The sequence below is a fragment of the Bombus pascuorum genome, chromosome 14 (genome assembly GCF_905332965.1).
Source record: "Bombus pascuorum chromosome 14, iyBomPasc1.1, whole genome shotgun sequence".
Lineage (NCBI taxonomy): Eukaryota > Metazoa > Arthropoda > Insecta > Hymenoptera > Apidae > Bombus > Bombus pascuorum.
This window is the reverse complement of record NC_083501.1, coordinates 2,676,650-2,699,880: the sequence shown is the minus strand read 5'-3', so window position 1 is coordinate 2,699,880 and position 23,231 is coordinate 2,676,650. Positions and strand designations below refer to the sequence as shown.

Genomic DNA, 23,231 nt, shown 5'->3' with positions numbered 1-23,231 from the left:
AGTGTAACTCGCGTATGTCGTAGGAACGCTCGGTTGAAAAAGCCACGTCTACGATCGTAAATAGCTTAGCGTTGAATGAACAGAAATTGCCCACGTACGTTTCGCATAGAGTCAGCGAAAAGTTACATCGTGCGATATATATAAAAACACAATCACGATGCTTATGTTAATTGGAAAGTTCCAGCCAAGAAAATCCCAGTTATGGTCTCTCGTCTCCTTCGCTCGGCGAAATTTCAATTATCTTCTTGTCAATCTAACGTTCGCCTGGCAGTTGTGCAGGTAGCATATAAATGGATGCTGATTCTTCCGCACGAAACTCGATAAAACTATACGACCGCTTGTAAGAGGTATCCGCTGCTGCAAACGTATTCTACGTCGATGTTCTTCGCCGGGTTTAAACGGCTCGAGCAAATTATAACCGTCGTAATTTTGCAATATCGTCGTCGATTACGCTATCCGAATTACCGTTCGTCCCCGGTCTACACAGCGTACGTGACTGCGCTTCTCCTAGACGTAGGAAATCGAGGCTAGTCGGACGTCGAGTCGAGCGAAACGAACGCCAGATAATACGACGAGGCTATGGCGAAGGAAACGCGGCGCGCAACGGTTCCTCGGATCTAGTTGGTGCTTGCAGATGCGACACGCGAGATTTCTCGAGGACGCGAGAGGCTTCTCTTTGACTTCTCTTCCTCGTCCGACTCCAGCAACTCGAGAACCGTAGGTAAGAACGAGGGTGCCACCCTCTCGGTTCTGTACCCGCAGCGTAAAGCATTTTCACGCACGATTCACGCTTGGTCGTGGCAGAGAAAGGAAAAAGAAGAGAAAAGAAAAAAGGGAGGGGCCGCGGTAGGACGAAGAACGGCGGAGAGGGCTTGCCGCTTGTACATTGTACATCCAGTTCGCCATAGATTGCTCGCGAGACTGCGGTTTTTCGTTTGAATTCACGGTACTCTACTCTCTGCGGAATGACAGGCTGAAATTGATGTAAGAGATCGCGGTCGACAGCTACAAGCTGGCAAAGTTGAATGCGTTCCACGCGAATAAATAAATAAATAGCGCGGAAGACGTTGAAAGCCGACGTCAGCTGTGCGATTCTTTTTAAAAATCGATTACGTTACCTCGGACGGGCGTTTAGGTAACTCGCTTGTGGTTAAAATCGCCGGTAATTCGCGGGAACATTGGCGCCAAGCTACGAGCTCGTATAAAAATACATTTGAAAAAGTCGTATGAAAATATACATGTAAATATGGTAATACGTGTCGTATTACGTGGTAAAGTCTGGTTGCTTTCGTTAGATGAAATCCATTAAACGCGATAAATAACTTTTACCGTGGTATTACGCTGATCCCAGACTTATTTTAATCGGCCATTCGTTCCATTTCCGATATAACAGTAGCAACGGAAAGGCAAAGGGAAACGAAGCTGTACCCTATATTATGTGCTTATTAAAACGCGATTAATGCTTGATTTAAAGCGAAAAGTATATTCGTACGTTGAGACGAAGAAACGCAACGAACTCGGTAAAAATGTCGATGTTTACGGAAATCCAGCGCATTTTTTCCATAAGACGACGTTTACAGTTGGACCGTGGATGATCCAGTAATTCCATTCCCGATGCTATTTCATATATCATCGATATCTTCGAATTATGCCAACTTATTCGTATAATGTACTTGGTCTTATATGCACCGTTCGATAACGCAACCGATCTATCGATATTTGGAAAATTGTGTCTTTCTCGCGTTTTAATATCGAAGTTAGTGGAACGATCATTCGGATGCGAAATAAGTCGATTTAAAGACGAAATTTCTATCGTACTTAACTATCATATTACGATATACCGCGTGTATGCGCTTCGCGAGTTTCGACTATTCGATCGAACGATCGATTAACGATACGTTTTTACTAAAAGTAAAATGTATTCTACGCTAGGTATACGCACAAGCCAGGTCAGAGTTCTTGCAAGTTTCTAACTCTCGGCTAACTTCGTTAAAGTATAATTCATTTTGCGAACTTTGATCGATTCAACGACGAAACGACTACCACAATTTCCTATCTTTCTGTTTTTTTCTTTCAATTTCGTATTAACCAGCGATTGCCCATTTTGTTCGGTAATTGAAACAGCGACGTTATGACGCGTGTAGTTACTTCAAACTGTCGAACTTCGGCGAGTACGCGCGTACATAGCTTTGTACAAAAACGTTACCAATTTCAAACCGAAACGCATTTAGCCGTAACTGTATATTTCTATAGAAACAAAATATCATATTATGTGTCGAGTATCCGAAAATGAATTTCCTGTTTGAAAGGAAGCCAAAATATATGTAAAATTTGTGAAATTTATATAAATTAATACAACGATGCAACTCGTTCTATACGATTTATCGATTTAAGACGGAAATTACATTATTGCTGTGTAAAAAAGATTAAAAAAAATGTATATTCTGGAACTATTGTACGCCAACGGATAAAATTTTCGTTATTTATAAAGCACGACAAATTTTACGCTACGATATTATGCGTGTATGCTATTAACCGTACAAATTTCATATACGTGTGTGGAAAAAGAAAGAAAACGCGACGACTAATTCGCAATGAAATTCGTGACATTGAATTACCGGAGTACGTACATACGTCGATTAAATATACGCTGTCGTTAAATGCACTTGATACTGGCGCACTGATTTTAAAGCGAAAGCATCGATACGTTCCGCGTATTTATTCGGACAGCGTATCCTTATCAAAGGAGAATCGATTTCGTTAACACGGCAACTGTTGGCGGAACGTTACGAGTTAACGCGTAATCGAGTGGAAGGAAATAGCCGATGGTTGAAAGAAAGACGAAAACGCAACGTACCTCCTGTTGAACGTGTGTAGGTGGAAAACGAGCTGGAGAAATCCCAAGTACGGAAGAGTTACTCGAGCCCTGTTCCTTGGCTGGCGAGAGGAGTAATAAAGTGGCAGTGTCCAAGCTAGCGGAAATTAATCGGCGCGAAGAAAACTGCACTGTGCCCGACGCCACGCCGCGCAACACGAAACGACGCTTCTCTTTCGACGAAAACACGAGCAGCCTCTTACTTTCTCGTTAAGCGGCTATTAAACGGAGCGACGAAATGCGCGTAATTTCGCGTCGAACCGAACCTTTAATTCCAAAAGCTGTCAAATCACCGAACGAAGGGCCGCGTGCCTCGTTATTATCGCAACACGCACCGACTCTGTTGTCCTTGCGGCATAACGTCGCTGCTATTTCCGATAGAATCGTTGAAACCGAACGACATTGAAAGTCGAACGCTGGAAATTTCCAACGGAAACAGCCCCAGTACGTTGCGAACTTTCGCACGAGCAACTTGTGTGGCGCGCGTCGTACTTTCTTCGCTCGGCCCGATATTTTATGAATATCGTCTATACACGTTCAACTTTCTTGCAAGTAATAAATCTCCGCGACTCCATTCGGCTACTTAATCGTCGCCTAGCGTACAAGATTTCGGAGAAGTGATTTATCGTTGCACGTTCACCTGGATTTCCGTGCACACGGGAAATTAAGGGAAGAAACGACCGAAGCGAGCAACGCTGACCATCGCATCATGAAAATGTTTCCTGGATAAGGTATGGCAATTGAATGGGAAATGAAGGTGGTAATACCGTAAACGATATGCGATTCTCGTCTCTCAGACTAATAACGCGCAGATATTTCTCGAGTCGATCTCCTCTATCATTGCCTCCAGTGTCCGGATTAACTACGCGTAAATTAGTCATTCACTCGGCCTTACTCGCCTGCAGATACGAAGCGTAGTATCTCTCGAGTTTCCATTCAATTAGTTTATACATGTAGGAATATATGTATTTGACTTGCAATCTCGAAATCTTTTTTTCTTATCAACGTTCCTTTGATATACACAGCAGAGCGTACGAATGGTTCTGAAAAGATGAAGCAAATACGAAAGTTCATAGATTCATTTGGCAGAAGCAATTGGAATTCTCTTTGGCTGAAAGGTTTGTTCGTATTTGATCAGCGTAAGCGATAAAAATTTTATGCTCTAACCAGCGTCTCTTTCGCGCGACTGATTTTAATCAAAATTCGAAGATCATATCGTGACGTAATTTCTTTCGCTACGAACGTTTCGATAAAGGCGCATATTAGATGTAACGTATTAACGATTCTAAATATTTGATGTCTTATATTTCGCAGTACTTGAAACGTTACGATGTTTCAATTATGAAACGAGTTCGCCTCTCTGTCTCTCTCTCTAATATTTATGAGTTTTAGCAAAGTCGCATATGCGAATTGTAAAATTCATTTAGCGCGACTTCAATTGAAAACTTGGAATATTTTTGGATGTAAGTTATATTATGCTTCGATTACCATGAAATACAATGTTTACAAAATTATGCGCCATGAGCTTTCAACCAAATTTTAATAAATTCTGTGTCATGGGCTTTATGTTAAAATGATTTTATCTGACTGAAATGAATTGCAGCTTCACGTGCATGCATCCTTGCAAAATGTTCGTTCATATTGCACGGTTGGATGAAATTCGAGAGTCGAGAAATATGTTAAAAAAAGAAGAAAAAAAAAGAGGGGAAGGGGAAACGATAATATTATCCAGATATACGTAAACCGTATGTGCATAGTTCTACGTAAATAGGGAAATTAGAGGCACAGCGTTGTGTTAAAAAATTCAGGCGTTAAAGACAAGATTCGTTGTAGTACGTAATACGATATGCGCGATTAAGGTTATCAATTTATAGATAATAGCGTAGTTTTAATCAAACTCGACCATCCGGATTCGAAACGCAATCTGCAACATCTGACGTTCAACCAACCATTCAAAATTGGAAATATGTGGTTTATAGTTTGACGTGGTTTATAACCGGGTATTCGCTGTATAATTATTGTTACGAACGCTGTAACAAGAGTAGTGCCTAATAGGAATTTACCGATAAACGATCGATTTGACGAGGTAAATACATCTGTTACGTAAATTGTAACGAGATATCGAGTATAAACATATATACGTATCGCGCAAGAAATGCAAAAGTTGTTAAGATCTTGCAAAACATTTTTATGATCTTGTGTATACATAAAAAAGTCTCTCGTTTAACTGGAAACGATAAAATGCCTCACGAAGGATTAAATTATTGTTTTGCGGATCGAGTGGCGAGATAGGTTTTAAGATCAAACTCGCTTTTTTTTAATGGAATATCTTTTAATATATCGATCGGTCGATCTCCGCGTTCCCTATAAAAAGGTATCATTCGTGTGGAGGAGGATTAGTTTAGCAGATGTTTTAATTTCGATTTGTCGAATTCAACGTACGAAAGACAAGGAAAGACGCGTTAAATTCGATAAATCAAAGTTAATACTTTTGAATTTGATACTTTTCAAAATATAAGAAAAGAATGACCAGATGCTTCGATTAATGTATCAAAAGATATATTGTTTCGTTTAAAAAACCAAGTTGATCTTAAAATCTTTTCGAAATCTTCTTGCTACTGTGTTAAAAAAAAAAAAAAAAAAGAAAAAGAAAAAAAGAAAAGAATAATCTGCTCTATACGATGTCTTCGTTCGAACCAAACAATTTTCGTTAAAACACTTTTTAATAACTTTAATCCCTCGTGAGATATTCTACCGTTTCCGGTTAAGCGCAAACCACGTAACACCGAGTAAACTTGTATCTAAATTGTATACATTCGTGGAAATATCCACTGTCCACTAGGAATTAGAACGCATTGCAGGAGCCTAGGGTATACATAAGTTACGTTTACATTTCAGAAATAAGAGTACCGTATAATAATATGGTTTTCGAACGAATCGAAAGAATTTATAATAAAATCCGAGCGATATAAATGATAGCAGTTTATCAGGGAAACTACAATGTACACAGCTCTCACGCCACCGGCAAGATTTACACGAATATATGTAGTAATTCTCGTAAATTCTCGCCTTAAATACGTTGCCAAGTTACGAAGTTACGTTACCAAGTTGGTTAAATACGTTAGTTAGGAAGTCTCGCTCCCTTCCATCTCCCTCTCCATCCTTTCTTTGCGCAACCTAATCAACCGATTCATTGAATTCAATACCTGTAACTTGTAACTCAAAGTATGTACCTGTACGAGGTTAAGAGGTCGGTGAACTTGGACGAAACTGCAGTTAACACACCGTTGTAGTTTCGTTGTTTGAATAAGCGGATTAAAGAAACCGAAGCAAATCGACTGCTTGTACAATTTGTGACGGTGTTTTGTAATGTCATTTTCGGAAACGGGCCAATCTTTGTCGAAGGTAGAAACGCAGGTAACCCGGTTGGTTCACCGGTCGACGTTTTTAAGCGTAGAACGCATTGGGTTTGCGGTTATCGCACGCGAACTTACATTATCATTAACCTTTCACAGCGAGTCACGTAAATGTGTTTACGTAGCAAAGCTAGTGCCTGGAGGCGCGAGAGACCCGTAAACGGATCAAACGTATACGCGTGTTAATGGCAATCGTGTCGTGTTTACCCTTGTTCCGATTAATCAGACTTACTCGCAAATAGAACTGTGGGGACTGGCGTAGCGCGACTCGGCTCGGCTCGGCGCGGCGTGCCAATTCCAGAAAGAACGTTCCATCGAGAGTGTCGGGAATAAAGTGATCGTCCGGCTATGGATGGGTTTACAATTTACGCCGACCAAACGCCTTCATATCGGTCTCGTTCCATTGTTTTTGATGCGTGACAATGATCGATCGACTCGTTGGATAGATCCGGTGAATTTTTACTACACGGCAATTGCAAGCGGAAAATATTGCGCGATATAGGGTCGTAGGAATTTATAGTTAAACATCGAAACGCAATTTCGTGGAAAATATTTTCAATCGATTTTGTAATTTTTCTATCCGCGTAACCTGTTACACGACTATGGATACAGGATCGTTTATGCAAGAGGAAACAAGGAAGAGTAAGGAATATAATAAGAAGAATCGATAGAAAACGACGTATCTGAAAAATTCCATGTCGACGATTCGACGTTTGGCATCGAGTATTCTCAGAATACGGAGGATAAAGTTCCACGTTGGATTATTTTTTCCACTTGTTAGTTTAGTAGTACGTGGGTCTGTCGTTCAAAAGAATGATATTTTGCTAAAATCGCGACACGCGCGGTCAGTGCGGTGACTTGGCGATAAACTCGTTTTTCCAATATCGCGGTGTTTAGCTCCGAAACCTTGACGAGCTCGATTGCTATTTATTTACATCGAAAAATGATTACGCACGGAAATCTTCCCGTTAATTAGCGGGTAGCTGTGCACGACCCTATTTCCTAAAGTATGCGAAACGAAAAGGGTGTGACGCCACCGATCTGTGGTTGAAAATGTCGCGCAATACCAAGGAATTACAATTGCAAATTGATTTCTCCTCTGCTATTAGTCGAAGCCTGTTACTCCTGTATCGTACCAATTGAAATCGTCCGGTATTAATCCAGTTTTTTTTTTTTCATATCGATTGGATTGTACGCTCAATCGATGCTAGATGGGAATTACATCTGGTCTGATTTTGGTTTACACGCGATTTATCTACGATATCGCGAATTCGGTTCGCTTTTGCACTTGCAGCGTTTCGTCGTCTTCTCTCAGAGATCCAACGTTTGACGATGTCTACTGCCAAGTGACTTATTCGTCGACGACACGACGCGATAGCGGAAGAACAAATCGTTTTCAGTTTTCGGGAATGTGGAAAAGATTCGTAGATTTTTCTCGGCAAGTCGATTTTCCACCATCGTCGAAGACGAGAGAATTTAATCGACGGAAACACGAGACGTTGGATCGATACGCGATCCTCCCTTTGTCCAGGTGAAATACGCGAGACGAAACGAATGGTATCGCGGCCAGCGCGGTGTAATGGTAACGAGCGATGACCCGATCCCAGCAGCCGCCAGTGTGCAGCCGACTCACAATCAGCTGCGCGACACGTCTCGATTTCCCAACATGTTGGCTCTTTTGGCGGCTCGCATCGATCGTCCTGGAACGATAGCGCGTGCCAGTCCAGCTCTTTGCTTTTTTTTTCGACCGTTCAACCCGCAACCCACTTTCATTCCAGACAATTTCGACGGCTGCTTTTGATGTTCTCGCGCTGTACGCGAAATGAGACGGGAGCGCGCTTTTTACTCGCCTCTTTATCCACCGCCGGTTTTCTCCTTTTCCCTTTGCTGTTTTTCCGTTTAATTCTGTCTGTATCGCGTCCATCTACTTTCTCTCCCGCCTTCTCTATACCAACACGTTGTTTATTAACCTCGTGGTGAATTTGTCGTTTCCCAGTTACGACGTCGCATCGTTCGCGTTTACCAACCGCGTTTCGTTTCTATCGAAAGCGGGGATTGCGAAGAATGTAACGCGACCTGTACTCCAACTGGCAGATAAATGAACCGGATAAACAGTCAGTCGAGAGTTTCACACTGGGGGAGCGAACGCGTTTTCTTTCGCAGACCGATGCCGCAGGCCGTACAATGAATTGGTCTGGTCTACGTATGCGAATGGCACGGGAAACGGAGAAACGGGGAAATTGGCGGCAGATCGATGGGATCGTTGACAGCTTTTATTCCGGCTTTCCAGCTTTTACTGCATGTGGATGCGTTCTGACGTTTATAACCGATCCAATTTTTTACACTCCAATGACATACGTGCGATTCGAAGCAACGGAACGTTTAGGAACGTGTAAATGTGCATAAAGTAGAAAATACCGGCAAATGGTGTTGGTGTCTGCGTTTATATCTTTGCATTGACCAAGCGTACAGGGTGTTGGCGTCGTCGTAAGGGAGCTGTTGGTTATTGTAGCGTTTCTCTCCGTAGTAAGTTTCTTTACTTTCGTGAAATTTCTAATTTCCCTATAGATTCGATTCGTTGTTACGACAGAGGTAAAGAAATTCGTAGCGAAGATTTGTTCTCGTTCCTAGTTAAAGATTTGTAGCTAGTACGATGCTACGTATAACCAGTGGCACGCGAATTACGTGATTTCCGACGATGTTCTTCCTTTATACGGAACAATAGTGGTTTAAATTTAACGCGCGTAATTTTTATTACCAAGCTATCGTCGATACAACTGTAAATGCTGTAATTTCGTACATGAACATCCGTGTAAGCAAGTATTTACGCTATCGCGAATTTAACAGCCTAAAGTTTAAGCTATTTATCCGCGTTGAAAACCTGGTTGTTGATGTTGCTTCATTTTCTAGCTAGTAAAAATTCCCGCGCTCAAGATGCTTGGAAGTTATCGGCGTGTTTCAGCAACGTCAGTTTCTTTACAGACGATGGAAGAGAAAAAGACGATTTGCGGACTAATGGCGTTTTTTTTAAATGAAATATCGGATTTTTTTAACGACGAGATTCAATGGAATTGCGAATTCTGCGTATAAAAGCACAGGGGTAGGATTCATTGGAAAACTCAGCGTTCCGCGCACAGTTCCACAAACCAACTCTGCCAGTTGAAATTTTCTCGGTTCTCCTATTAAAAGGTTTGATCGCAATTATCTCATCTATAGATAGCCGGTGGCCCCAGAAGCTGACTTGGCTATTCACTTTTGTCCTTTTACCTACGACCTCTTTTTTGTTCCTGCCGACACGTTGTCGGTTGCATGTCGTTTTGCAGTGCACCGCGTCCCATCCGATGCAGCTGGTGCAACATGCCATTCTTTATTCGTTAACACGCAGCGCTACGCTTCTCTTCTCTCCCCTATCCTCGCGCCCTGTATATCTGTGTACATAACATATACCGGAATCGCATCATTTTATCCCGTTGCACGAGCCACCACGTCAGCCGACGCGACGCTCTACTCGATCTCGTTGCATTCTGCATCCCTTGCCTCGCGAAAAATCGTTACGAATCGCCCGTTAATCGTCCTCGCTTACTCGAAATTTATCAGCGTCATTGGAAGACGTACGCGTATTCGCGAATAAGCTGCAAATCGATAACAAAATTTCGATATTCTCTGTATTTTAGTAATTTTCATCGTCGAGACGATCTACCGTCGAAAATTCGCGTTCGTCGTTGTTGAGATCGTTAGATGTATGCGAATAAATTGTAAGGTAGAAAATATATATTTCGAATACCGAAGTGTAAATACAAGTCGGAATATAATATGAGCTGATCCAGATCTATGACCGAAGACCCTGAAAGTTGCGAGGCCACCCAAAATCCGGACATCTGGGGACATCGGGCACGTCGATAACACTTAGTCGTGCGACAGCAATAAGAAAAGACGATAGCCGGACTCCCACCCATAAGATATGTGAATCGTAACGAGTAGATAAAAACCCCAGTCCCTTAGTCAGTAAGTCAGTCTGTACTCTGCAGTTAATAAAGTATACGAAGGGGCTATCGCTCATTCGCCTTTTTATAAAACGTCGCCTATCTACTGTTTATGGTTTGGAAAACCGAAAAGACCAGATGTAGAGTTTTCTTAGAAGCGATGACCACTTCAACAGTCGTTACGTTACGTCGCACGTTATCAAGAACGACAATTGGAAACATGGCGAGTCGATCGTCCATCGAGTCCATCGTCACTCTTCTTCTTCTTCTAATTCTAATCTTTATCCGTTATAATATGGCGGATGGGCGACTATTCGCTCTCTCGGACAGGTTTCCAGAGCCTGGAATCGCTTAGCCTATCAGAGGGCTGGAACGCTAGCGAACAGCGGCTGTAGATCAATGGGAAATCCCGGGCCATGTTCCGGGTTCATGACGCCTCTATTGATATCGAGAGTGCAGAAGCGAGTATGTATATACATAGCACGTGGTAATCCAGCGTGACTGGAAGAAGTTTCCGCGGCCACAAAATAATTTCTTGGCTTAACGTTTGGCTCGATTCTCGGGCTGACTCTTGGCCGCGGTGGTCGACGAAGGAAATGTCTTTTATCGTTGCTCAAGATCTTAGAAATAACAAAGACTGAGCGTCCTTGTCGTAAACTCTGTCGTCTCAAACAGTATCTCCATTTACGTTCTGGTAATAGCTAAAAACTTTGTCGAGATCAAGACTATAAATCGGTTAAATAATTATTTAGAAACCTTCCACCTTCCTTTTCATCGTCGCGTACATATGTACCTAAGTAAGTAGCGTTCGATAAAATGGAACAAAGATCACTCGTGTCGTTGGTGTGAATTTTTTAGAACTCGGTCAGTCGACGTTCACCGATGAAAAATTAACGAACGTTAAAATCAGCTTTCAGAGGTAACAATAGGATTTTATCGTGGTTGGCATTTACAAAATATATTCCAATCGATGCAACTGCTGGTGGTTATGATATTTGCCGGTCGTAAATTTACACGTTTCTTCTATTTCGGAAATGTCTACCTTGATCAACGGAGATGTTGCGCCGCCACGTACACGTGTCTTTTTCGCTCGATGTTAGCGACCAATGACAGCGCTGTGGACGAGCGATAATTGGAATAAAATTACCAAATCTAGCGGAGAATATCGTATAGAATCATTTAGCTTAGAACCGAGCTAGAACGACTCGCGACAACCGCATAAGCAGCACGAGAAATCAGTTTCCAAAGGATTCTTTCTACTGTCAAATATTTTTTCCTATCTATCAATGTCGATTGAAAGCCCGTAGCGACTTGGACGCGAGACAGCCAGCTTCCTCCAAGTTTTCTTCCTCGGTTCCCCTTTCTGAAGGATTCCTTTTGTCGGACAGACGGCTTTGTACGCTCCTCCATGTGTTTGTAACATAATACATCAGTAAGATTACGTATTTGTCTGGGTCTTTTCGTCTGTCAGTGTCATTCGACGAATGAGTTTAGTACCTGTTTTCTTCCCAATTCCATACTTTGAGAATATCGTAGATCGAAAACGTAGTAACAAATAACGACGAGCACGAGGAGACGCGTAATACGTGTAATCGAATCACTCGAATTAACGCTACAACCACCGATAGTTAACACGGAGCTGTTTCTGACAAAACCAGTCAAAATAAATGATCTTTAAAAAGTACGTAATAATAGAATATTTTTATATCTATTGATTTATTACTTTCTTACAGAAGCAATTCCACGTTACGTAGTATATTTTTGGTATTATTAATCCATCCGGGACTATGATCCCTAAACGAGGGTTGACACGTTTATAAAATCGTAGAACCAATCGATTTGACTGGTGTGGTAGTTGTAACGTTAATTCGCAATTAAGTGATTGCGGATTCCGTCAATACCACCTAATGACAAAATCCGCAACCACTTGGTTGCCAAGCGAATAGAATAGCAGCTGCACTTCGATGAGAATCCTCCTTTCTAGTTTGTCCGGGCGGTAGTTTTCGAGAACGCGCAGCCACGTAACGTAAATTCGACTGGTTACTCGCATGGAATCGACCGAACAATTCGCCAGGGATACGACGCGGCTTTCGAAACGTTCGTCGAAACTGGCCACGAGCAGCGTATCGTCGACAGGTATCAAAATATAAAGCGATAAAAATGATTTTACTTGGACTTGCCCGTCGAAGGAAGCTTCTGCCGCGAACATCGTTTACAAGCTGGAAGGGAGACATCGTAGACTGTGTAATCTGTTGGGATTCGAGGCTAGGTGCCCTAAAGAATCTTCCGTGACGCTTTCAGATGTCTCGCGGAAGGAAAGCAGCGACCGACCGAGTATACTTGGGTTGCGAACGACTTTTATCGCGATTGCAAAGTTTCCTTCAGCTTTTTTCTTTTCCTTTTTTTATCGTCTCTTTCGAGAGGTAAGATTGCGGTCAATATACGAGTCTGAGTCGCTGAATGTCAAAGTAGAGTTTTAGTCGAACAATTGAAACCTTCTTCACGATGGAAGAAGCTGAAGAGGATTCGAGCTTAAAGGTGTGCAGTCACGAGATTAGCGTCGATTAAAACGTTGCTGATCGGAGGAGTTGCTGGAAAAATAATTATAGCGATTTTGAAGGAGACACTAGCCGACTGTAATCGATTGCAACGATCGTTCTTACGATGAGATTAATTCGGAAAATATACACCGCCAGGCAATAACAATTTGTCAATATTCATTGGCTATGGATCATCCTTAATATCATAGGAAAGAAAGTATAAAACTGGTGCTTTATCGAGCGATTAAAGTAGCATTAACGCCTGTAGGATGTTGTTTAACGAGCGAAGATCTGTAATTCTTGCGAATTTATATAACGCACACGTTCTTTCCTCTTCGAACCTCTAATATTGCACCTTTCATTTTATTCCCAGCAGAACTTTTTCATGTACATACGCGCTCATGCTTGATCGACGGCCGCTGTATACTACTACTACTACTTTTACCATAAACTAGCGTTTAGTATAATATTAGTCTGGTTCTAAGCGAATAACTAATGCCGCTAAATCCTCAAGTTGACATTTACCGTACGAAAAATATGTAAATTACAAGGTTAGTCGTTGTGATAAATCTTCGTGGCTATAAATCGACAATAATAATTGGAATATCGTCAAGCTCTTAATTGTTACGAGAGAAAAATCAGTTTTCGTAAAATAAGTATCGATCGTTGAAAGCAATCGGTAAAGACCGCTGCACCCTTCTTCCGCTTTTTGCCTCTTCCCTTTCGGAAGTTGAGGATTTTTTGGCCGTGTACCGTGACACGGTGTATCTACGGTGTATTTCGCTCGCCTAAATCCTCGCCAAGCCCGTTATTTGCTCGCTTCCACGGCGAAGCGGAGAGTCAACTTTCAACGTATGTATTTCCCAAACGGGTAGACACGCTAATTTCGAATACGTTGTCGAAGTTATAGCGCAAGGAAGACCGTAGGAATTGGTCGGAGCGCGTTGGACGCAAAGTCCGCGTCGCGCTGGCGTTGACAAGGTGACTGGTCCGGACAGAAATCGACGGTTCCGAGAAAAAGGTAGCCAGGCAAGGAGAAGGATAGTTTGGCGAACGATAGAAAACAGAGCGACGTGGCGCGTCGGCGTGTAGTGGCGATAGCAAAGCTGGTCGTTGCGTTGGAGGGAAAACGTAGCCAAGGGGACTGTGTAAGGACTGGTAAGGAGGAAGCGAGAATAAAGGGCGGGTTATGTGCGGTAGAAAACGACACGCTATCAAGCGGGAACACTCCGGCGCTCCGGTGTCTAGCAGCAGCAGTGTACGGTGGGCGGAAAATACAGTGCATCATCAACAGATAAGCTGCTTAGCTGTGGTCTTATACGAGTGTTGCTCGGATAGCAGAGTTGCGCGAAGCGCCAATTCCCTTCTTCTTTTTCTCTCTGGCCTTATTTCGTCTCCGCTTGCTTTTCTCTTCGCCTTTATCTGGCGAGACGGTTCACCGCCGCTCCTGAATATTGTTGCCGGCGAAATATTGCGTTAAATAAGCGTCAGAAACGACGACCTGGATTCCTGCGATCGGGTCGCAATCGAGCCGGTAATGTCTACATTAAGGCTGTGCCGGTGTATTATCGCCGATTCGTTGAAACGAATCGCGGTCCATAGTCGCGCTAGGTATGGCTCGGAGCCGTAGAGAAATCACGACGACGAGCTTCTATCCGCTTGGCTGTTAGCGCAAATGGCTTTTTATCGCGCTAATGTACCGTTAATGCGTCTGTGCGAGAAACAGATGTAAAAATTCTGTAGCTAGCTGGAAATCGGCCATGCTATCGGAAATATTTGATATCGATCTTGCAATTAGCGATTCGATACACCGTTTTTCCATCATTTGCTTCGCTTTTTACGGTTTAACGTTACGCGTTTATATGCTTTTATCGGCTCGTCTAGAGTAGCGGTTGCCACGATTCCGACGTTTTTCCCCTGCTTTCTTCCCCTAAATTTCTTATCGTAATTTTACACGCTCGGTCGGCAAAATCTGCCTAAACTCGTTACGCGGTTCATAGTTAACTGTTATACATTCCCCGTATCTTTTTCCTCGGTTCTTTCGATCGTAAATCGTTTACGCCGAGTACCAGGAATTCTGATACGCGTTTATCTGCTGTAAGGTCTGTTGCGCGAATTAAACGATAATTTCAAATATCACGTTCTGTAATTAATTCTTCTGAACACGAGCCAGCGAATCGGCCAGATTTTCAGAATTTCAAGCTTCGCGTATGCGCCAACCCCGCTCGTAGAATTACCATCGTGTACGCAACGCTACCATAACTAAAAAGAAATTAAGGTTGGGACTCGGTGTTTAACGAGCACAGGGACTCGTGGCCTTGCGTAATTTCGACGGTAACTCTAGCGTAGTTAGAAATTTTACCGCAGTTCGTTAAGGTTTGTCGAATTCGACGGTTAAAGATTCCGCGCTACGTTTTCGCAAACGTACAAACTCGTAGCCCTGCGCAGAGTGTAACGTATGGCGTATGCGCGTCAAAAGTATGCAAGGCGCTGTTTGAAGCGATACGAGCTCGATTTGGCGGAAGAAGGAATTAAAACCAGTTTTAACTGCAAGCTTGTATCTTTCTGTCGATGATGTTATCAAGGCCGCTGCTGTCGTGAACGCATGTCCGATACGATGTCTTGTTCCATACCAGAATATCGAAGGAGAATTATCTGGGGCAACTTGAATAACGACGATTCTTTACAGGTAATTGGATTATGACGCCCGCTGTCTAAGCGGTTTCTATAGATACCATCGTCGAAGAACGAGAAAATCGACAACTCGAGATTTTCCAGTTTCGTTCGTAGCATGTATTGGGTTGGCAACTATGTGATTGCGGATTTTGTCATTACCACCCAACGACAATATACGCAATCACTCGGTTGCCAACCAAATAAATTGTAATAAGAGTAACGGAGCCATTTCGTGTCCCGTACTCTAAAATATTCTACTCTGTTAAAATACTTGCATAGCGCAAAATGAGGCCACCTCTTTCGAACCGGTTTCTCGCTAATAATTTAACGAGAACAAGAGTAATTACGCTGTGTAATAAATGTGATGTATAGAACGTCGTAAAATATCAGCAATGGTAGTTTCAGTCGGGCGAATCTATGAGAAGCAGCTTTCGCCGGGAACGGAAACTAATTATACCTAATAAACAGTATGTAACAAGCTTCTAATAGTATTCCGTCCGATCCCTTTAGCACGGATAATATCGATATGGAAGCAGCAACTGTAAGCGAATTGCGGTGCGGCGTTGAGACGCCCGGCTCGGTGGCGCATCTAAGCGCATACTTTGTTTCGGTGTTGGCTCACGCTCAGCGGAGCTTTCTAATGATCGACGCCGCGCGCCCTGACCCGTGACGTAGAGTTTGCGTCGCAACGCGTGTGCCCCTTGCGCCGGCTGACGAAGCAACGACGAGTCTGCCGTACGGGAATCACGAATTAAGTCACCTTAATTTACCTTAAGTTTTACGTTTTTATACGTATACGCACATAGTACGTATCCAAGTGTGATAATTGTGAAAAGTTGCAATCGCTTAAAGCTTGCCCGAACAATATTTTTCTGTCTCCGATCACGCTGAAGCTACAGTCAGTTCGGCTTTACAGTTTACGTAAAGTATTCCGTAGCGTAAGAAAACCCGAACCTTCGAAGGATTCTCGAGTATCTCTTTTAAAGTAGTTCCTCTAAGTTTTCTTTCGAAAATATTTTTTACGTGTTTGCTTCGACGCGCGTCGGATGCCGTCTACGTTTGTGCTCCGTCCGCGATGTGTTTACTATAACGCGTTTCAATTAAACACAGAGAGATGAGAAAGAAACGCAACGTAGCTTGGCTGTTGGAGAGCATTGTCTTAGCTGTTGCAGGAAACCGAGAGACGACTTTTAGTTAGATTAATTAGTTTCAGTGCTATAATTAAACGTTGGTCGGACGCCTCGCGGCGGTCGGATTAACGTATCTGACCCGAGCCTACCCCAATGCGGTTCATCAAGCTGGCTAACGATTAAATAAGTTTTCATCCGATCTCGGTCAATTCGTGCCGAGTTTCGCTTTAATTTCTAGTGAAATCGAGAAGTTCGATGACCTGTATCTGATTAGACTCAGACGTCATAAGGCAGCCGATCGAAACGATCTATTGTACGTCGCTAAAAATCTCTCGGCTCTCTCCTCGTGTTTGCAAATTGAAACGCGAGATTACAAATTCGTGGCGACCGGAGCGTGCAGTATAATAGACGCGGCCAATCCAAAAGCAGAAATGTTGAAAATATTTTTACAAATATTTCCGGAAGCAGAGCCGAGCCGAGGTTGTAAGCGTAAGAAACGATCGTTCGAAACGTTGAGCTCTACAACTTGCGGGAAAGTCATCGAAATCGGTGTCAGAGATAATTATCGCAATATTTTCCCATGGAAAATCGTCTTTATTCCGAAATTTCGAAGGAACGGACGAAAGACGGGTCGATGTCCGATAAGGATCGTATTGATACGCAGGGAAGAACGGCGAGAACGTGTAAAAGTTTGAAAGGTCTCTCGTTGCGTCTTGCCACAAGGCAAAGTTTGTTGCGATCCGTTGGAACGAAGTCGGGGCGAAGGATTTATCGCTGGCGAATGTTTATTGGCTCGGCGTGGCGTCGCGAAATGATACAAGGTGTACTCACTTTGCACGGCAAACATTGAAGATACACGCGGAGTTGGAAAAGAGTTGCGCCGAAGGCGAAGAAACGAACATGGATATTGGGAGTGTCAGCACGAGAAAATATCGCTAAGCTAGAAAATTCGCTGGTACGGATCCTCCGTGGAATTGCACTTATTCGGGAAAATATTTTCCCAGTTCTCGATCATTCGCTCGTCCGTATTTAAAACCGTGTGCGATGAATTTCAAGAAATACCAATTGCCATTTAACGATTCAGAGAGCAGGACGAATAACGGTACGCTGTGGTGCTAAGCGAGAATAACTGGAAATTATTTAGTCGTGCCATACGTCGATACGTTGAAATATAATAGAACGGAGTAATATATATATAAGATAAAGTAACAAAAGCATCAAACAGGTCGAACAAGTATCGAAATTTGTCGCGGAATTTTCACGCAAATGGAGCAACCGCTAAGACTAATGCCGATAACAAGATCGCCACGCAAACAGTTTGCCGCGGTACGCAAATTACGTAGCGTCGTTGGAGCACAGTTTGGGAAGAAAAGGTCGACCGAGCAACGACAAAGCCGAGAAATTTCCGGATAGCTGCGTTAATGAATAAATTTCCAGCACACAGAGTTCAGAAATTACGTGCCTATTACTCCGCAATTCGGTTCTATTATAGCTGCCGATCCGACGAGGACTCCACCAATTAATCGGCTCATCTGTAATTGTCGTGTCCAAGAACGTACGTGTGAAGTCGCTATTATTACATGTACGCGGTACGTGTGTGTACATGCGGCGAACGTCGTCGTTGAAACAAAAGCCCTTCGCAACTAGATCCAGGCTACGACTACACGCTCTCTCTCCTTCAGGAGCAAGTGGAATCAGGAATCTCTGGTTTGGAACGCGCGTGTGTAGGTGCGTGAGCGCGCGCACGATGGTCGTATCAACGTATTCACGGTTCGAGTAGTAGACGACTGGTAGACCGACGCGAGTGGTTCGCTGGCGTTTGTACGTGTGCACGAACACGAAAACGCGATCAAGTGCGTAAGAGTGACAGCATTGAATGCTGGAAGACGAGCGTGGCAAGCGGCGCAACAGTCGAGAAGGTAGGAGAGTGCGACGAGACTCGACGGAGGAGCTGGTTGGTCGTAAGGTTGGTCGTCGCAGGAGGCAGACAGGTGGCATCAAATTATTGCAAACAATTACGTTTAATGAGAAGGTTAACGCTGCTAGTCGGAGGCTGGCGCGAACGTGAATGCAAATGTGCCGACGCCGAGTAATTAGCAAACAGAGTAGTACTCGGTTGGCATCCTCCTTCGCGCCATCCTCTTTACCCTCTCCTCGTTCCTCTTTCATTCAGCCACGCCGTCTCCGACGTTTCAAAGTGTGCGAGCAGAATCGACCGACTCAGCCGCCTTACGCGTACGTGTGTGCGTGTTATAGATATTTACGTAGATGCACAGACGAACGAAAATGGTGGTGATATTTGTGCAGCTTCTTCTCTTAGACACGGAGCATTACGAATTACGATCGCTCGTTGTTCCGAGATTCTTCGGAAAATTCTTCCTCCTTCAGTCACCTAACGAAGTTTGCCTCGCGATACTTTGAAAGAAAGCTCGTTTCCGCAAAAACATGGAAAATTTCCAGATATAACGATTGCATTGTTCCGTCCAATTACGTCGGAAGAAATGTTCGAAATTCCTTAGAAAATTCGTACCATGATGTCGTCGTACCTTAACTAGATACGAATTGCGTCTTCCCAGACGTACGATCGATCGGCAAAGTAATAAAGCGCGATTAACCAGTTAGCTGCTGTAACCTCTTTGAAAAGCGCGTACCTAAAATGTGCCTCAAAAAGTAAGCGATACTAAGTTGCGACGAAATTCGTTGCTTCGTTGCTTTTTTTTTTTACTCGTCGAAAGTAACTAACGCTAAAAGTAGCTAAAACTTGATAGAGAATCGCTATACTCAAAATCCTTACGATTACGAGGGATCATGCGACGTTGCTTCGCGTCAGAGAAAGTTAAAGTATCCTTCTTTTCAATCCGAACTCAGGCATGTTATAAGGGCAACTTTATTTGCGTCTTAAGCAAATTTATATAATATAATTTCCCCTACTCGATAGAACGTCACCGATGTATGAAAATGTTCGTTGTATCGAAGATGATGGGTATTATTCTGTCGTTCGAATCGGTGGAATGTTTCGTCGAATCTTGCGTGTATAGATTGGAAGTACATATGTCGTTAAGGGTTAACACGGCGTCATCGTGACAAATTGTTGAGCATTTTCGAGAGAAATGTTTTGACGTGACAGTTGTCACGGCCAATCGGTGTCCGTCGGCGAACAGAATTCCGTATACGTGTGCATAACGCAGTTACAGAGGTGGTCCGTCAACAGGATGTCTGCGTGAGAATAGTTGCTGTTACAGTGACAGTTCGTGACGTGACTGTATGGTGGGATCAGAAATCACGTGCAAATCTGCTGTTCGAAGCATATCCCTTTAGCCTATGTTATCGAGGCATTTAAACAGCGTGCAACTGCAAGTATCGGAGTATATACTTGGAGGACTAGACACGCCATACGTGATTCTTGTTATTCAGATTGCCATACTATTCCTGGTTTCCCTGCTCCATTTATAAACGTCGTCATTAAGCTGTTCTTCGCTCGAGTGTAATGTCTTCGAACATGCCATACGCGGCTCTTTCTACGACTAGCTTGCCATTTCCAATTGCAACCGATGATTCATCTCGCTGAATCGAAAGACGCGATGTACGAGTCTCGCTCGATTCGAAAATTCTCTACAAATTGGGATTTATAAATACGCGCTTGGCTGAACGTTGACTTTAAGGAAGGCAGCTTCGATGATCCTGATCCTCATTCTGACAGTCTTTCGAGACGTTTCTACCGTAGCCGCTATTCGTTAAAATGTCGTCAACGAGAATCTGTCGTCTTTTGTAGCGGTAACGACAGTCTTTCGTTAACAATTGTTTAGGAAGAAACGAGCAACGGCTAGAATCTTGTGTACGTTGCCGAGGAGAATGTTCTTTGAAACGCAATTACGCGAAGATCAAAATCATCGGAGCTGCCTTCGTTGGAATTAGCAGCTACCGTCGACTTAGACTACTTAAATTAAATTTACGTGGTATACGTAACACGGTCGTAAATTTCATACGCTGTTAGTTCGTAACAATTACATATCTACGTAGCTTATATACACTTGGAATCGAATTCTTTGTTTCTGCTTTCTCATTTTCCTCGTTTTCCATCTGAAAGCGTATTCCGTTTCGGCTTTAGCAGAGGAAGTTTAAATGTGTTTTTAACTAGAATTTTTATGCGCAATTAGATATATTTACGGTAGAACTCGCAGGAGTTGTTAAAAATTTGGCTAACGATTGGACCGTTACAGTCGAGTTCTGCGCCTAATAGCAACGTAGTACGAGCCAAAAGAATATTTTCACGCTTAACCACATGCAGCGTAATCGTGAAAGGCGGAACTCTTGCTATTTACCAGATCCTCCAGGTTTTACCTACGGAATAATTGGATTCTCCAAACGATGTATCTTTGAATCAAGATAAATTTAACGGCACATATTTTTAGTATACCAAAGTAGTATACCAAACGACTCCATAAAGTTTTCCAGAAGGATACATAGTTAATAGACAGAGTTAGTTAGGACCAAGTTCGAAGCGTTTCGAACGAGTATTTTTACGTCCATTGATTCGTCGTGCATGACTGACATTGGTTCTTTTTCAGCTATAAACTAAAATAAGTTACGCTAATTAATTTTTTGCATAGGCATACTCGTTAAACTGTTTCGCGCATCCTACAGTTCAAAGAACGTGAAAATTCCGTTTCTAATTATCGCGTCAGCTTTGTTTCTCTCTTTTAAATATTTGCTCGAACAAAAACAGTTGCTGTAGAAAAGTTGAACGCACCTACTGTGTACATTGTACCTACTATTTATATCGAATATGAGATTTATTATTTAATATTGCTTTTAATTTGCTCTCAAATTGAGACGAATCGATATAGAATTGGGCCGATATTATCCACGTGATATTATAACAGATGGCCATTAAAGCTAAAATATTTTTATTTAAAAAATAACTGAGATATCGACGAAAGCTATTGAAAATTTCAAGTTAATTGCTTTGATTTTATAATATCCCTTCAATTTATGACGTGTGCAATATGAATAAGAGTGGAACGACGCGACGTTTAATCAAGCAAAAGTTTGTTAGAATGACTTTATTTTACGAAATAATTTTTACACATGCCATCTGTTTCATCTACGAATACGTGCGCTCTGTATTTTTTATGTCTTATTACCTGACGTACTTCGGTCAGTCGCGTCGTAACCGAGGTTAAATCGAAACCAGGTGTTTGCAAGTCGCGTTTCGCAGCTACTTGGCTCACGAATCTCTCGACAAAATCGGTACTACGGCCGAGCGCTTGAAATGAAATTAAAATTAAGATGAAATATTACGATAGGAAACTGAATTCTCTTGCGCGACTCTTCTCTTTGCAACTTGCCGTTATAAACAAGTTTCGTGAGGAGGATCTTTCACGTCGTTCGTATAGATATTACGAGCGAATAGAAATATTATTCGATCCTGTTTATTTATAAAGTTGAAGACACCATTAGATAAAATGAAACTTTTATTCGAATTCTTGGATTGCATAGAACAAATTTCCGCGCGAGACTTTGCAAAACTTGTTCGATAAGAAAGTTTAACCGGTTCGAGGAAATCCAATATTCTTCGATTTCTCAGGGACTCGAAACTAAAAGGCAGTTTCCGTAACATATTTTTCTACATTTAAGAACAAATGTTACTGCGCACGAATCTCTGTTTTAACATTCCCTATATCGTATATCGTAACTTAAATACGTAAATTAAATAAATGTCAACGTCGAATCTATAGTTTTCTTTGAACGTCTTTCTTCTTTCCTTCTCTCATTCGACATATTAATACGAGAATGTCAATACCGGTAAAAGAAGCTAAGGGCTTATTATAATATCCTTACCTTTCTCTTTCCTTCAATTATATCATATAACCTACATTCGACGCAAGCACGTGTAACATGCGCTTTGTATTTCTATTGCAGGAATGGCAGCGAGTTCGCATTGGCAAGGAGTAACGATGAAAGGTAAATAGACGTAAAACTTGAATCGCGATAGACGTTACAAAGCGTCGCGGATTATGCGAGCGTCGCGTACAAAGATCGAGAAAAAAATAAAATAAAATGCACTGTACATATTATATGCGAGTCCAGTAGCGTAGCAAATTGATCGTCCGTTTGATAATCGTCAGCCTGTAAGAATTGTTTCACGTGGAGCGACACGATCCGGGACTGAGAACGAAGCGAACGCTGCTGGTTGTCGCCGTAGCATTTTAATAGCGGTTTAAAACTAGCTAAAAACAATGCACGCGGCTTGTTCTGATAAAAACTAAAAATTCATAATACGCTGGCAACAACTGGTAATGTATCATTTCGTACGTATCCAGGTCAGCTGCTCGGCCTCTCCGCGAATATGTACATAAGCAGAGATAGGACCACTCGCAGAGGATGCAGTTTCTTGCATACGTTTCCTGACGGATGCGTGTATGTGCCTTCTGCCAGCAGCGATTGTGTGCATGCGTGAAAAGCGTGCAATATCCGTGACTGATGTACCTCGGTACACGTCGATGTGCCTCGATGTGCCTCGATGACACGCGAATATTTTTTACATCGCGGTACTATATTTTTCGATATTAGTTACTACAGTGATCATTGTTCGAGCAAGCTCTCAAGCG

At 42.6% G+C, this 23,231-nt stretch overlaps 1 protein-coding gene and 1 long non-coding RNA gene across 2 annotated transcripts in view; one reads left to right on the top strand and one right to left on the bottom strand.

Annotated features, from left to right (window-relative positions):
* The window catches only part of LOC132914285 (uncharacterized), a 92,666-nt gene extending 89,487 nt beyond the window's left edge, over positions 1 to 3,179 (bottom strand). Inside the window, exon 1 of the long non-coding RNA XR_009659551.1 lies at positions 2,858 to 3,179. This is a non-coding gene — a long non-coding RNA (uncharacterized LOC132914285). The remainder of the gene's footprint in view (positions 1 to 2,857) is intronic.
* LOC132914275 (basement membrane-specific heparan sulfate proteoglycan core protein-like) overlaps positions 1 to 23,231 on the top strand; it is a 265,195-nt gene that overhangs the window by 38,887 nt on the left and 203,077 nt on the right. The gene's annotated exons all lie outside the window — the stretch shown is intronic.